Genomic DNA, 16,284 nt, shown 5'->3' with positions numbered 1-16,284 from the left:
AAGTCTAACATTAATATTGGCCCTGCAATCTCTCTCTAGACTTGTGTAATAGCAAATTATTGACTTCTTCTTTATGCAATGAAGTGAAATAGTTGTCTTGGTCCAAATGTCTGAACAACCCGCTTTCAATGAACAAATAATTTCTAAAACCTTTAGTAATGAAGACATTGAAGGCTGTGATGGTTTTTCCGAAACTTGCCAGAGAATTAACTCTTAAAAAGGCAGTGGATTTTGATACAACTTCATTAAATCCCCTTTGTTGAGCTGAATCAACCCAAAATTTCTTGAAGATCACTTCACCGCATGTTATCACAGCTTCACCAATTTTTGTGTCTAGTTTATCCGATTCCTAATCTTTGAACTCTAGTTTTGTTGGAAAACAGGTTGTCAAACTTCAAATTGAGATTAGAACTTTGTGATTTTTACAAGGCATCCTGTTCAGCTGCTGATTTTCTGTTCTTTGCAAGAAGCGAGACTTGATCTTCTTTCATTATCTTTCTTTTATCATCCGTCAATCTCGAATTCTGAAGGTGTTTCAAAATTCAATGGATCCAAAATTTCATGACTCGGATGATTCTTTATTTTCTTTACTTGATGGACCAATTATTTTCGACCTCATCTTCTTTCTCGGTTTCTGGTTTGGTTTGGCAACTGTAAGATTGGGAACATTAGATGTGAGAGGATCAACATCTAATTTTCTTTTGCGGACGATTTTGTGCCAACCATTTCTTTAACTTTGTAACTAGAATGATCTTCAGACACAATCAAATCATCCTTAGGTTCATCCACCAACTCATTGCACTCTTGTTTTATTTTGTGCGCTTCAACATCTACAACTTCATTCTCTTCAAACCAGCAAACTTGATCTGACATTCTTATGATCAACTACACGTAACTAAAAAAATAAGATGCTTCTGTTGATCCTCTGCTCTAGGGTCAAAGAAAATTCGAGTTTTTCAAAACACACTCTTGGTTTCAAGTATTTTTTAATTAACCCATGAACTTTGTAAAAATTAACCCGCTAACATTTCAAGCTTATCTTTTTTAAAGAACTTTTTAACTTAAACGACCCATATTGCAATCGGGTTAAAAGCTACAAATAGCTTTACATGTCATGAAATATAATTAACCTGGTACATAATGCATTGACTCATATCATAAATAATGTATAAATCATGTTGAGAGTTGTTGAGGGAATGCAACGACTTCTTAACTAAGAAACTTCTTTGGCAAAACGAAAACTGGCCCTTCGGCAGCGATACCTTTGCATGACATGGCTAGTGAGTAACCCAATGCCCGAGCAATAGTAACAACCACTACATTTCCAACTTGTATATATCTTTCTTTAATGGGGCCAAGAAGGTTATAGCAGTCAGGAAACCCTTGAAGCCTTGGATTCTCACGAATTTAAGACTTGATTTTGAATACGATGGAGAATTGCTTGATTGTGTGGTTCTGGTTTCAACTGTATGTACGATTTTATCCCACCATAGACGTCCAAATGGTTTCGATGATCGTCCCTCAATAAAAGTCATGGCATAGTCTGGAACCAATAGCTTTCTTGAAGGTATGTATACTTTCTCAATCAGGGTCCCATTCAATATGATTATCATTATGTCCACGAACTCCTTTCAAATCACTAAAATCTGCACCCTTTTCCTCGGGAACTTGGCAGACACGCTGGTAATCATCATCATTTAACTTTAACGGACGATGATCTTACAAAAGATGTTCTGAAGAATCCACACCCGAAAATCCTAGCATATTTTCCTTCTTTAGTGTTATAAACTTCTGGAATTCTGTCTTGGGTGCATCTTCGTAAGGAATTCCATCGGAAATTGCATCACCAAAAAACAATTATTTTTCCAACTCAGCACCCTTGACATCATTGTGAATAACATCATTTGACTCAAATTCTAAATGAAACGTTCCCCCTTGTAACCACATTATGTGTAGGTAATGGATACCGGGGTAGTTTCTAATTAGGCGTGGCAGCCCACATAAACAATCTCATCCTATATTGTGGGAGCCCATAAGAACCTGTTGTCATTAAGCTTATACGTGTTTGATAGTACAATGACACAAGGAGACTCAAAGCATATCTATAGAAAAACTTGTCACACCCCTATTCTAGGCCTAGGCGTGTGATCAATAGTTGGTACCATATTTATAAATAAATCAGAGTTGCGGGTTAATGCGGAAGACTTATAAAAACATGTGGATTTATATTATAAATATTTACAACAAAAGAGACGAGACGAAAGTCTCGTTTAGTATTTACTTGTTTATATGTTTTACAAAACCAACATATTTTAATATTTAAAAAAAATTATCCGAGCCATCGGATTCTTGAGCTTTTTCGTCTTCTCAAGCTCTATTCTTGATTACCTGCAAAATGTTATAAAAATACGTCAGCAACGAATGCTGGTGAATATGTTGACGCTAAAAATATTTTCTTTACTTAATTACCCCTCGAGACCACGTAAGCCTCGGCCCATCTTGGCTTAGGAATAATCAAGTTAAATAATCATTATAAACTCGAGTCTCTACACTAGGTCATCTCAGCAAAACACCGCAACGTTTCGACGTACTTAGGTACCATAAATATACACAAGGTCATTCTCACTCGAACATACTTTGGTTCGGCCCATCGTGTCTGGAGGTTGTGACCAATTTTAGTGCACGAAAATTTGACACTGTGGATATGTTATCCTGGCATATAATCTGGATCAATTATCCTTAGAACAAATTGCAGATCCTGTCAGGATCAGTGATCCTCAGTACTTATTACTTATTAACGATTTTCCTTTATTATCTTGATATTATTGGCAGGTATAACGGCTAGTTACCAAGATTAACCACAGCAAAACAACCAGGCGTGGTGCGATGTGCCCACCGCATACCACATATGTAAGGATCCAGACCAACGTATACCACAGCCTGAGGGCTAGGTTTATACTCTTATTTACAATGTTTTTCGAGACACGTAGCCTCATGTAAAGTTTCACACATAACACGTTTGTTTGTTTGAAAACAAGTTTGTAAAGGTGGGGCGTATTCACCTTTTCAATGGGATCGGCTTCCAACACCGTCCGTGAGTCTTTATCTTGCTATCTCGCACATATAATACAAGTATAACTTTTGTTAGTCAGAGACACGACACGCTTTACGAGGTATCTTGTCGGGACGTCACTCCAATACCATTTCCTTGCTCAACATTACCGGGAGGTGGCACGATTATTGAGTTATAGCACGAATTACGAGGAATTGGTTACGCAAAACGAGGTGGATCGATGGCACGAACTTCGAGGTAGTGAGAGAAGTTAGAGAGAGAGTAAAGTGTGTGATTTGGTGTGAGGGAAGTGAAGAACCCGTGGCTTCTATTTATAGAGCTATTTTTGGACCTCATCGCGCTACGCGATAGGTTCCTTGGCAAGCCCATCGCGTAGCGCGATGTAGGCTTGTTGAGTCACAGGGTAGGCCTGTCACGTGGCAGGCGCCGCACCACGTGGAGGCACGTGGCAGACGTGTTGCCACGTGGCGGAAGACGTTGCCACCGTGTGCCACGTGGCACACGTGTCATTATCTGTCAGACACCCCATCGCGGTACGCGATAAGTGTCTTTCTTGGCCTGTCGCGTAGCGCGGGAGGTCAAGAAAACAGATTTTTCATTTTAGTCCCTGGAGTTTGGATTTTGGCAAATCTGGTCCATTGACTTTAGAAACTTGACATTTTTGGCCCGATATTTACGTGATGTTACATCCTCCCCACCTTGAAATAAATCTCGTCCTCGAGATTGCTTACGAGAACAAGTGGGGATATTTCTTTCTCATTTCGGACTCGAGTTCCCAAGTATACTCAGGCCCTCTTCGTGAGTCCCATCTTACTTTCACGATTTTCAATGTTCGTCTTTTAAGTTTATTCGGTTTTGAATCTTCAATTTGAATTGGTCTTTCAATGGATTTTAAGTTCTCGTTAATTTCTACATCTTTTAGTGGCATTGAAAGAGATTCATCGGCTAAACATTTCCGTAGATTCGAAACATGGAATATCGTGTATCTCTTGCATTTCCTCAGGTAGTCGCAAACGGTATGCGACAGTACCAATTCGTTCGAGTACCTCGAAGGGTCCAACGAATCGAGGACTTAGTTTGCCTTTCTTGCCGAAGCGGACTACGCCCTTCCATGGCGAAACTTTTAAAATAACTTTATCACCGACACTAAACTCTAACAGCTTACAACGGACACCAGCGTAACTCTTTTGGAGATCACATGCCGTCTTAAGTCGTTCGCGGATTTGAAGAACTTTGTCGGTGGTTTATTGGACTATCTCGGGTCCAGATAATTGATTATCTCCAGTTTCAGACCAGCACACGGGCGTTCTACATTTTCGACCTTATAACGCCTCGAATGGTGCGGCTTGAATGCTCGAGTGATAGCTATTATTATACGAGAATTCCACTAGGGGTAAGTGGTCGTCCCAACTTCCACCTAAGTCTATCACACAAGCGCGGAGCATATCTTCCAACGTTTGAATTGTCCTTTCGTTTTGCCCATCGGTTTGTGGAGGATAGGCGGTGCTAAGGTTTAACTTTGTACCTAACGCTTGTTGGAAGCTTTTCCAAAAGTGAGACGTAGAACGACTGTCTCGATCAGAGATTATAGATAGCGGTACTCCATGTAAAGCAACGATGTTGTTCACATAAATACGCGCTAATTTATCCATTGAGTATGACTCGTTGATAGGAATGAAGTGTGCGGATTTTGTTAAACGATCCACAATCACCCATATAGCATTATGTTATCGAGTCATTTTTGGGAGTTTGGTTATGAAATCCATGGTTATTAACTCCCACTTCCACATGGGAATTTCGGGTTGCTGAAGCAGTCCCGAAGGCTTTTGATGTTCAGCCTTGACTCTCAAACAAGTTAAACATTTCGCAACGTGCGAAGCGATATCCTTTTTCATCCCATTCCACCAGTAGTTCGACTTAAGGTTTTGATACATTTTGTCACTACCGGGATGCATCATGTACTTGGTTTTATGGGCTTCGTTCATAATCTTTTCACACAAGTCTCCAATGATTGGTACCCAAATCCGGTTTCCCATTCTAAGGATACCATCGTCACCTTTGACTAACAAGTCAATGGCGCCGTTACATTTTTCATCGGAGATCTTGGTTTTATTGATCGCTTGAGTTTGAGAAGATTTGATTTGGTCCATAAGATCAATTTGAAGTTCTAGCTTTAACGCTCGGACTCTTTTTGGCTTTTCATGCTCTTTACGACTTAAGGCGTCGGCCACAACGTTGGCTTTACCTTCGTGATAAATGATCTCACAGTCGTAGTCGTTAAGAGTTTCCATCCAGCGTCGTTGGCGCATGTTAAGCTCTTTTTGCTCAAAGATGTGTTTCAAACTTTTATAATCGGTGTACATGATAAATCTTACTCCATAGAGATAGTGCCTCCATATCTTTAATGCAAAGATTATGGCGCCTAACTCTAGATCGTGAGTTGTGTAGTTCTTTTCGTGTACCTTGAGTTGACGAGAGGCGTAAGCGATTACTTTCTTTCGTTGCATTAGTACACATCTCAAGCCGGAATGAGACGCATCACTAAAGAAAACAAAGTCTTCAGTACCTTCTGGCAAAGCCAATATAGGAGCTTTTGTTTAATTATATCGAACGCCTCTTGTTGTTTCGTTCCCCATTCATACTTAATATTCTTGCGAGTTAACGAAGTTAGGGGGACAACGATTCGGGAAACGTTTTCGATAAACTTACGGTAATAGCCGGCCAATCCTAAGAAACTTCGGATCTTGGTTGGCGACTTTGGGATCTCCCACTTTGAGATAGCTTCATTCTTAGCGGGGTCCACTTGAATACCGTTAACGTTGATAATATGACCAAGAAATTGCACCTCGTGTAACCAGAACTTGCATTTCGAGAACTTGGCGTACAACTTCTCGGTCCTTAGAATTTCAAGTAAGGTTCGAAGATGATTTTCATGATCGTCCTTAGACTTAGAATAAATGAGTATGTCGTCGATGAAGACGATAACAAATTTATCCAAGTAAGGCTTACAGATTCGGTTCATCATGTCCATGAATGCGGCTGGCGCATTAGTAAGTCCGAATGGCATAACGGTGAACTCATAATGGCCATACCTTGTTCGAAAAGCGGTTTTCGGGATATCTTGGGTTTGACCTTTGAGTTGGTGATAGCCGGAACGAAGATCGATTTTTGAAAAATAGCTAGCACCTTGAAGTTGATCGAAAAGGTCATCGATTCGAGGAAGTGGATAATGATTCTTGATTGTGACTTTGTTGAGAGCTCGGTAGTCGATACACATACGCATGGATCCGTCATTCTTCTTAACGAAAAGTATCGGCGCTGCCCACGGTGATGAACTTGGTCGTATAAAACCTTTCTCAAGAAGCTCGTCCAATTGTTTCTTCAACTCTTTCATTTCGGTTGGCGCGAGGCGATATGAAGCTTTAGCGATCGGAGCAGTACCAGGAATAAGATCGATTCTAAACTCTACTTCACGATCGGGAGGAATGCCGGGAAGTTCGTCAGGAAATACATTGGCATAATCGGAAACAACAGGAACGTTTTTTATTTCCTTGGATTTTGATTCTTCGGTGACATAGACCATGAATGCTAAGCATCCTTGATTTAAACATTGGTTAGCCATTATCATGAAGATTAGGGTAACTCGGCCAGCGTCTTTATCCCCTTCAATTCGAATAGTTCGTTTATACGAGGCTTGAAGTTCAACGGTCTTACTATTGCAGAGGATACGTGCATGGTTATCGGATAACCAATCCATACCCAATACAATATCAAAACCAGCAAGAGTCATGGGTAGCAATTGAATAGGCAAAACATAACCGGCTAATAAGATTTCTTCGTTTTCTAAGGCTTCGGAGATTTTAATTGTTTCGCCACTAGCGGTCTCGACGCTTAGAGTTTTATTGAGTTTGATTAAAGGTTCGTTTAATAGACTATAAAAGCTATAATCTATAAAACTTAAGTTGGCACCCGAATCAAACAAGACTCTAGCATAAGCGTTGTTAACAAAGAACGTACCGGTGATAGTTTCCGGCGTGTCAGCCGCTTTCTTCGTATCGAGGATGAAGACTCTTGCATTGCCCTTTTTGGGCTCGTTTTTCCACCCGCACCACCAGCCGCGGGTTTGTTCTTGGGACATTCTAAGCTAAGATGTCCCATCTCTTTACAATTATAGCAGGTCATCTTCTTCTTCCAACAATCGGCCGTAGCGTGGTCGGATTTGTGACATGATTCACAAAGTCGTGGAGTTAGAAGGCATCTACCTCGATGATACTTCTTACAGATCTTGCATTGTGGGATGCCGGAGTTGAATCCAGACCTTCGTTGGTCAACTCTCTTACCCTTGAAACGGGTATTCCCTTCTTTCTTGGAGTCTTGTGTTGCCACAACTTTCTTGTCCTCCTCCTTATTGCGGATCATTCCACCCATCAAGTATCCAGCCAACTCCATCGCAGAGTCAGCGGTTTGTGGAAAGTGTGACCTCACCATGTCACGAATCTCTCGTGGCAGTCCCCAAATGTAAAGTGTCACTTTTCTGGATTCAGGGGTAACCAGCTGGGGAACTAAACGACAGTATTCGTGGAATTTCGTGTTGTACTCATGAAGGTTCGTTCCAACCACCTTATGAGTCAAAAAATTGGTTTGAATTTGATCTGTCTCGTGCATCGGACGGAACTTCGACATCAACAGCTCTTTAAACTCGTTCCAGGTCAAACTATACATTACTTCTCTTCCTCTACTCATCATCAGCGTGTTCCACCACTCTAGTGCCTCGCCTTTGAACATCAGGGCGGAGTATTGAATCTTCTCTTCATTTGAACATTTACTCGTGATCACTACCGTCTCCATCTCTTCGAGCCACCTTACGGTTGTGATGGCTCCTTTGTCGCCGTGTAATTCTTTTGGCCCATAATACTTAAAGTCTTTAAACGAGCATCCACCAATCTTAAGTTTCTTAAATTCTTTTCTAACGCCCCCATCGGCATTTGACTCATGCTCACTTTATTCCTCGTGTGAAGGTCGAGTACGAGGTTTAGAGACAGATTTTCAGGAAGGATTTTCAGATTGAGTATGTTTTGTTTGTCTAGATCGGGATCTATTTTCAGATTCTTCTCGAACAGCTTTTCTAATCATTTGTTGGATTTGATTCATATATTTGTCAGGGATTGGTTCCTCTTTTTCGGGACCTTTCCCTTTTGCTTCTCGTCTTTCGGCTTCCTTTCGGGAAACCTCTTGATTATCACTTTGTCGAGACATTCTTTTATCTTTTATTCTTTTTATCTGAAATTTTAACATATTTCTTTTCTTAATATACAAATTTATTTATTTCACATTCATATACATATCATAAATGATATGTATATTATTTTACAACATACTTATATATCGTTCAAGCGATATATAAGGTCCTATATTTATTACATATGATACATATATCACACATATCATACAAACTATTTAACACATAAAATTCTTTTTACGCCACCATCATTCTTCTTAATCCCTCATGAACTTCTTCACAACTTTTGTCAATTTGTTGCATTTGCGAAGAAGCTTGTCTCCTATCTTCTTCTTTTTCTTCTCATCCATAGCAATCTTCTTCCTAAGGTCGTCAGTTTCGTGCAAGGCTCGGTCCAAATGCTCCTCCTGGGACTGAGGCATGTCAGTCGGATACCCATATCTTGAAGGTGGGTCGCGGTAACCCATCATCACAATGTCATAGTGGTTTTTGGGATCAGGGTATGGAGTTGCAGTCTCATCGGAGGAATTATTGAAGAATGCATCGACTGCTTCATTTTGCTTGCGTATCTCATTGGCCTGTTCTTCAATGGATGGAATCTCACCTTGGTATGGTGGGAAGCTTGATGACGCCTTACCCTTGAGTTCATGGAGAAATTTCATGTATGGGTCCACAGAGTCATAGCTTGGGTTTGAGTGTTGTTCTTCCTCCGGTGTGGTTACCTCATTTGGATTGTCCGGATATTCTTCCTCGGGGTCAGTTTCTTCTTCTGGTTCCTCTTCTGGTTCCTCTTCTGATTCATCTTCGTTCATTTCCGGCATGTGGATCTTCTCACAAGGCATTGTTACTCTCATCTTGTGCTTGTGAGATTGCCCTTGTTGATGCGAGAATCAGCGGAATCCATAGTTGAAGTTCCGGTATGCCACCTTCGTTGATCGGAGTGGCATTGCATCTAGTTGGATGAAGGAGACTTGGGTTCCTCCTTGATTGGTATATTGGTGAGGAAAGCATACGAAGGATGGGGATTTGGGGGTAAGTGTGTTGATCCTCCGGATGGGTAATATGGTGGAATTTTGGTTGGTTGATAAGTCGGGAATTTGGTTGGATGATATGTCGGGACCTCGGATGGTTGATACATCGGTAAACTTGTTGGATGACAGCTGGAATGTCTTGGTGCTTGGTACACTTGATGTGGAGTGTTATCTAGATGGTAAATTGGACTTGGATTGGGGTTTTGGTTATGTTCTTCATTGGAGTTGAAGAATGATTCAAAGTAATCTTTGCTCATGATGCCTTGTGGGAATTTGTAATACTTCCTTGCCCTTCTTGCTTCATTATCATAGTATTCCATTAACTTTTCGTAAGACATCTTGATATGTAGTTTAGATTGAGGAGAGGGAAAGAAAAGGTTACCAACCAATCTTATCCCTATTCAAATAAACAAGTATTTATTTCCTATGCTTTGATCGAAGCTTGGGTATTGTTTTATGATACCCAATTCGCTAAGATCGATGGCTCTGATACCAACTTGTCACACCCTCATTCTAGGCCTAGGCGTGTGATCAATAGTTGGTACCATATTTATAAATAAATCAGAGTTGCGGGTTAATGCGGAAGACTTATAAAAACATGTGGATTTATATTATAAATATTTACAACAAAAGAGACGAGTCGAAAGTCTCGTTTAGTATTTACTTGTTTATATGTTTTACAAAACCAACATATTTTAATATTTAAACAAAATTATCCGAGCCATCGGATTCTTGAGCTTTTCCGTCTTCTAAATCTCTATTCTTGATTACCTGCAAAATGTTATAAAAATACGTCAGCAACGAATGCTGGTGAATATGTTGACGCTAAAAATATTTTCTTTACTTAATTACCCCTCGAGACCACGTAAGCCTCGGCCCATCTTGGCTTAGGAATAATCAAGTTAAATAATCATTATAAACTCGAGTCTCTACACTAGGTCACCTCAGCAAAACACCGCAGCGTTTCGACGTACTTAGGCACCATAAATATACACAAGGTCATTCTCACTCGAACATACTTTGGTTCGGCCCATCGTGGCTGGAGGTCGTGAACAGGCGTGGTGTGATGTGCCCACCGCATACCACATATGTAAGGATCCAGACAAACGTATACCATAGCCTGAGGGCTAGGTTTATACTTTTATTTACAATGTTTTTAGAGACACGTAGCCTCATGTAAAGTTTTACACATAAAACGTTTGTTTGTTTGAAAACAAGTTTGTAAAGGTGGGGCGTATTCACCTTTTCAATGGGATCGGCTTCCAACACAGTCCGTGAGTCTTTCTCTTGCTATCTCGCACCTATAGTACGAGTATAACTTTTGTTAGTCGGATACACGATCCGGCTTAAGACCTTTAGTCTTATTTATCTCGATGAACCTTTAGTTCATAATCTCCTTTTACTTTAAAACCTTTAGTTGAAAAGTAATATTAATAAACCTTTAGTTTATTTATAAAACTCGACGTTTCTTCTTCTTTAAGAAACGTATTCCTTTCTTTATTATTTAAGTATACTCATTACACTTAAATAATATATTTCATAACAAAGAATAATCTTATATACTTATATATATATTCATATATATATATATATATATATATGTATATATAATCTTATATACTTATATATATATTCATATATATATATATATTATATGTATATATATATATATATTATCTTCCTTTTCTTTATTTTCTTTGTTATATCTTTCCTTGTTTATCGAGAATAACTTCGACTTAGGGTATTAAGCGCTTATAATATTTTATTATTATTTTGGTCGGGCATTATGCCTACCTTGCTTGGCTTAGCAATACCCTAGATACTTGGGCAGCACTTCGACGCCGCTTGCTTTTCAATGCTTTACTTGATCAACACTTCATTTCGGCACGCAAATCGAGACACTCTTCTACGTCGACAAGCTTTACGAGGTATCTTGTCGGGACGTCACTCCAATACCATTTCCTTGCTCAACATTACCGGGAGGTCGCACGATTATTGAGTTATAGCACGAATTACGAGGAATTGGTTACGCAAAACGAGGTGGATCGATGGCACGAACTTCGAGGTAGTGAGAGAAGTTAGAGAGAGAGTAAAGTGTGTGATTTGATGTGAGGAAGTGAAGAACCCGTGGCTTCTATTTATAGAGCCGTTTTTGGACCCCCATCGCGCTACGCGATGGGTTCCTTGGCAAGCCCATCGCGTAGCGCGATGTAGGCTTGTTGAGTCACAGGGTAGGCCTGTCACGTGGCGACACGTGGCAGGTGCCGCGCCACGTGGAGGCACGTGGTGACACGTGTTGCCACGTGGTGACACGAGGCGGCAGACGTTGCCACCGTGTGCCACGTGGCACACGTGTCATTATCTGTCAGACACCCCATCGCGGTACGCGATGGGTGTCTCTCTTGGCCTGTCGCGTAGCGCGAGAGGTCAAGAAAACAGATTTTTCATTTTAGTCCCTGGAGTTTGGATTTTGACAAATCTGGTCCCTTGACTTTGAAAACTTGACATTTTTGGCCCGATATTTACGTGATGTTACAAAACCCTTTAGCAAACTAATTTATATCTACAACATTTTCCATCAATGCAAATCTTGGATTTTAATACTCAACAATGTCCATGTAAACTACAAGCTGCATGTTTTTCTCATCGCCTAATGAATCATCTTTATTCCTAAAGAGGTTGAATCCACTTATACCTTGATGGGGGGGTCCACCACAGACAACATCCACATCCCCAAGTAACGGTAAAATCTTTGATCGGAAACCATCCACCATAAATTGTTTTATCTTCTCCTGACAATAACTCGAGCCATTTATAGGCTCTCAAGTGTCTTCTTCATGACCATAGTTTTACCAACGAATCTTAAGATGCAGCCCACGCTGCTTAATTGATACTTCTTCACCAAGATCATCCTCATCATTTTCACCATTATCCTCTGCAATTACTTTTTCATCCTTTACAACATTCAGAGAATCTCCAATACCGATTATAGAAAAGGACCGGCAAAGCCTTTCCTACTCCTTTGGCTCTTTGCTAACTCATTTCTCATTTCACCTCTGACTTTATTTGCTTGCCTGTTTTTCATTTTCTATTTATTTTTCATTTTTTTTTTGCAAACATAAAATACATCTAACTCAACTCGAGTTTTGTTTTATTATTATTTTTCTTGGTGTGGTACTTGGCTACCGGGGTGTTTTGTGGGTCGGGGGTGGTATGACCGGGGCTATTGAGGAGGTTGTTTGGCCGTGTCCGTTTAGAGGCTTCCACTGTTGCCCGGATGGATTACCGGGGTCCAAGGGGGTTCGATTAGCCGCACATATTAAGCGGCTTCATTTGTCATCGGATGACAAGAAAGAGACCTTACGGGAGGCGATCTCGACAAATTTGGATTTGTTTATTTCGGTTGGTGAGGCTTTAAAGGTCTCGCGTAGATGGATATGTGGAGCGTGTATGGAGTCACATGCTCTCCGTCGGGGGTGCCATCATGATGACGGGTCGGTCTGGTACAAGTGTGTCACGGGAGATGTGGAGGAATATTTAGTGGGGATTGCGAAGCCACATGTTGGGAGGGAAGTTGTCGCGGTGGGAAGGGTGGAGGTGGATGTAGCTCTTCTTGAGCGTGTCTTCACTCTTCTTATTACGACTGTTAAAAACATTCCTCATAGTTGTCGTATGGCTTTTTCCCAAGCCTTAGTGGGTGCTCTGGGTAAGGTGGCGGCTATGCCAGAGTCTGTTGAGGCGTGGGTGAAACTGTTGTTGTTACCACGTTGCACCTTACGAGTTTTCAGACCTTCTAATCGTCAGCAACGCAGGTCTGGCAATAAAAAGTCTGAGCAATGCCGAATTATTCAACGGTCGCTATCCGCTTGGGGTGACCGTGACGGTTTCTTTGAGCTCCTTATATCGCTTTTTAACCAACCCCTGGGAGATGCCCCGGGTGGTGATGCGTTTGTACCCGAGTCTGACAACGCCGGGTTGGGCGCCAATGTTAAACAATGTTTGCGAAAAGCTGCGGACGGGCATTTCACTGCTGCGGTCAAGGTATTATGCTCTTCAGGGGTTGCACCTTTCGGTAAGGATACTTTGAACGCTTTGTTGTCTAAGCATCCCATCATGGCACCTCCGATTATGCCTGCTTCCTTGCTTTCTGAGTCTCCCCTTGTCGTGGACGTTGATAGTGTGCTTGGGTGCATTAAGTCTTTCCCTAAAGGGACTTCGTGTGGGCGGGACGGTTTGCGAGCCCAACACATTTTAGATGCGTTGTGCGGAGAGGGGTCTCCGATTGCGGATGGTTTGCTCAAGGCTATCTCTGCGGTGGTTAATTTATTTTTGGGGGGAAGGTGTCCTAAGGTGTTGGCAGAGTTTGTTGCGTCTGCCCCACTTACGCCTTTGCTTAAACCGGACAATGGGATTAGACCTATTGCCGTTGGGGCCATTTGGAGGCGGTTGGTCTCTAAGGTGGCTATGAGGGGTGTCGGGAAGGAGATGGTTAAATACCTCGGTGACTTTCAATTTGGGGTGGGAGTCCCCAGTGGGGCAGAGGCCGTGCTTTATAGCGCGAACAGGTTTCTAAATCAGTTTCATTCGGATGATCCTTGGCTATGCTTACTGTTGATTTCTCCAATGCCTTCAACTTAGTAGATAAGACGACCCTTCTACATGAGGTTCGGAGTCGATGTCCTTCCATTTCTCTTTGGGTGGATTTTTTATATGGGCAGTCGGCTAGGTTATATGTGGGTGATACTTTCATTAAATCCACCACTGGGGTTCAACAGGGGGACCCTCTTGGGCCTCTCCTTTTTGCCTTAGCTTTGCACCCACTTGTTCACCAAATCAGAGATCGGTGCAAGCTTCTCTTTCATGCTTGGTACTTGGATGATGGCACGATTATCGGGGATACTAGAGAGGTAGCCAAAGCATTAGATATTATCAGGTCTGAGGGGCCTCGTTTGGGTCTTGAATTAAACGTTAAGAAAACAGAGTTATTTTGGCCAACATGCAATGGGGTGAAGGCACAGGAGGGGTTGTTCCCTTGCGGGATTGGAAGGCCGGTGCTTGGCGTGAAACTCCTTGGTGGTGCTGTAAGCCAGGATGCGGGGTTTATCAGCAGTTTGGCTATGAAAAGGGCATCTAGCGCTGTGGAACTGATGAGCTGTCTCCCAAGACTTCGGGATCCTCAATGCGAGCTTCTTTTGCTTCGCTCATGTATGGGAGTCGCCAAGCTTTTGTTCGGTTTGAGAACATGCCAACCTATGTATGTGGGGGAAGCTGTTTCTATATTTGACAATGGTCTTCGAAGGGCGATTGAGGACATCGTGGTTTGTGGAGGTCCGTTCTTTGGGGATCTCCAATGGAGGTTGGCATCACTTCCGATCCGTTATGGGGGGTTGGGTCTCTGTTCGGCCGAGGATGTATCTACATATGCTTTTGTGGCTTCGAGAGCACAGTCGTGGTGTTTGCAAGACCATATTCTTCGGGGTTGTGATATTTATGGGTTGGACTCTGATTATGGGTGTGCGAAGGATCGTTTACGTACTTCACTTCCAGATTTTGATCTTAGCGGGTTCTCTAATAAGGACACCGCCCCCCCTAAAGCCCAACATGTTGTGGCGAGTGCCTTATTTAGTGGAATCGTCAAGAGTTTAGAAGTGAAGTTTGATCTATCCCCTCGCCAAAAGGCGGTGTTTGAATGCCTTCGGGCTCCTCGGGCTCAGGATTTTCTAACGGCCATCCCCATTGAAGGATTAGGCCAACGTATGTCGGGTTTGGAGTATCGGGCTATCCTTAAGTACCGGTTAATGATCCCTATGTTCCCGACGGATGAACCTTGCCCAATTTGTCGTAAGGTCTGTTTGGATTCTTTTGGTGACCATGCGGTGCATTGCAAAGAATTGCCTGGCTTTAAATACAGACATGATCTGGTTAGGGATGTTCTGTGTGATGTTCTTAAACGGGCAGGGATTTCTGCTAAAAAGGAGGCCCCTGTTAACTTTCTCACGGATCCTATTGAAGGGAGGTCTACTTTACGACCAGCTGATATTCTTGTGTTCGGGTGGGCAGGGGGGAAACACGCCTGTGTGGATCTTACAGGAGTGTCTCCTCTTGTTGGGCTCAGGGACCGTGGGTTTGTTGTGAGTCAGGCTGCGTTGAAGGCTGAATCGGGCAAAGTTGTTAAACACGAGAAAGCTTGTTTAGATAATCAACATGTCTTTCTACCATTTGCCTTTGATACATTTGGTTTTCTGGCTCCAGAGGCTGTGAAATTTTTGAGTAGGGTTCAGCGCGTCGTACACGGAACCTCTTCAGCTTCTAGGTCCCAAAGCTTCGTTTTTAGCAGGATTGGCTTTGCTGTTCAAAAGGGGGTTGCGGCGCAGCTTGTTGCCCGTTTGCCTGCCACTTTATTGTAATCGTTTTATAGTAAATTATATAAAACTTTAAGTCTAAATGATAAAATTGCGTCTAATCAAGTATACGAAGAGCTTGAGTATGACAAGACTGTAGCTTTCAATTTCTATTGACTTTGAATCAACTTAAACCCACAAAGACATTTAACATGTTACGCCACAACGTGAATGGTGTGATTTTTTATAATTTTCACAGCTTAACATACCTTTAAATTGAGACGCGAGTCAACACGCGTTAAAGATCAGTACTATATTTTCATGTGTACTTTTATTCACATGCAATTAATCCAATGGATGTAATATCATGTTCTATATTTGCAAGAAAAACTCATTTTCACAACTTTTTAGGGATTTGCTCCCTCTAAAGAGATTAACTCCTTCTAAACACAAGAATTTCTTTTTAAAACATGGAGCTTGTATTGTTTGTTTCGGGATTCTTTGTGAACAGTGTCAGTATTTGTGCAACTAAAACTGGTCAAAAAAAGGGGCTCCTAGCATGTTTATGTTTGGCAACGGAGGGCAAAATTGGCGTTTTGA

General features: G+C 41.7%; 1 pseudogene; it reads right to left on the bottom strand.

The window, feature by feature from the left end:
* Window positions 1–1,209: 1,209 nt before the first annotated feature.
* Window positions 1,210–12,428, bottom strand: LOC143554698 (DNA (cytosine-5)-methyltransferase CMT3-like; annotated as a pseudogene).
* Between the last annotated feature and the right edge of the window lie 3,856 nt (window positions 12,429–16,284).

This window comes from Bidens hawaiensis, unplaced genomic scaffold (assembly GCF_021521415.1).
Source record: "Bidens hawaiensis isolate Kalapana, Puna unplaced genomic scaffold, B.hawaiensis_p1.1 tig00017795_1, whole genome shotgun sequence".
Lineage (NCBI taxonomy): Eukaryota > Viridiplantae > Streptophyta > Magnoliopsida > Asterales > Asteraceae > Bidens > Bidens hawaiensis.
This window is presented reverse-complemented; position numbering and strand designations above follow the sequence as displayed.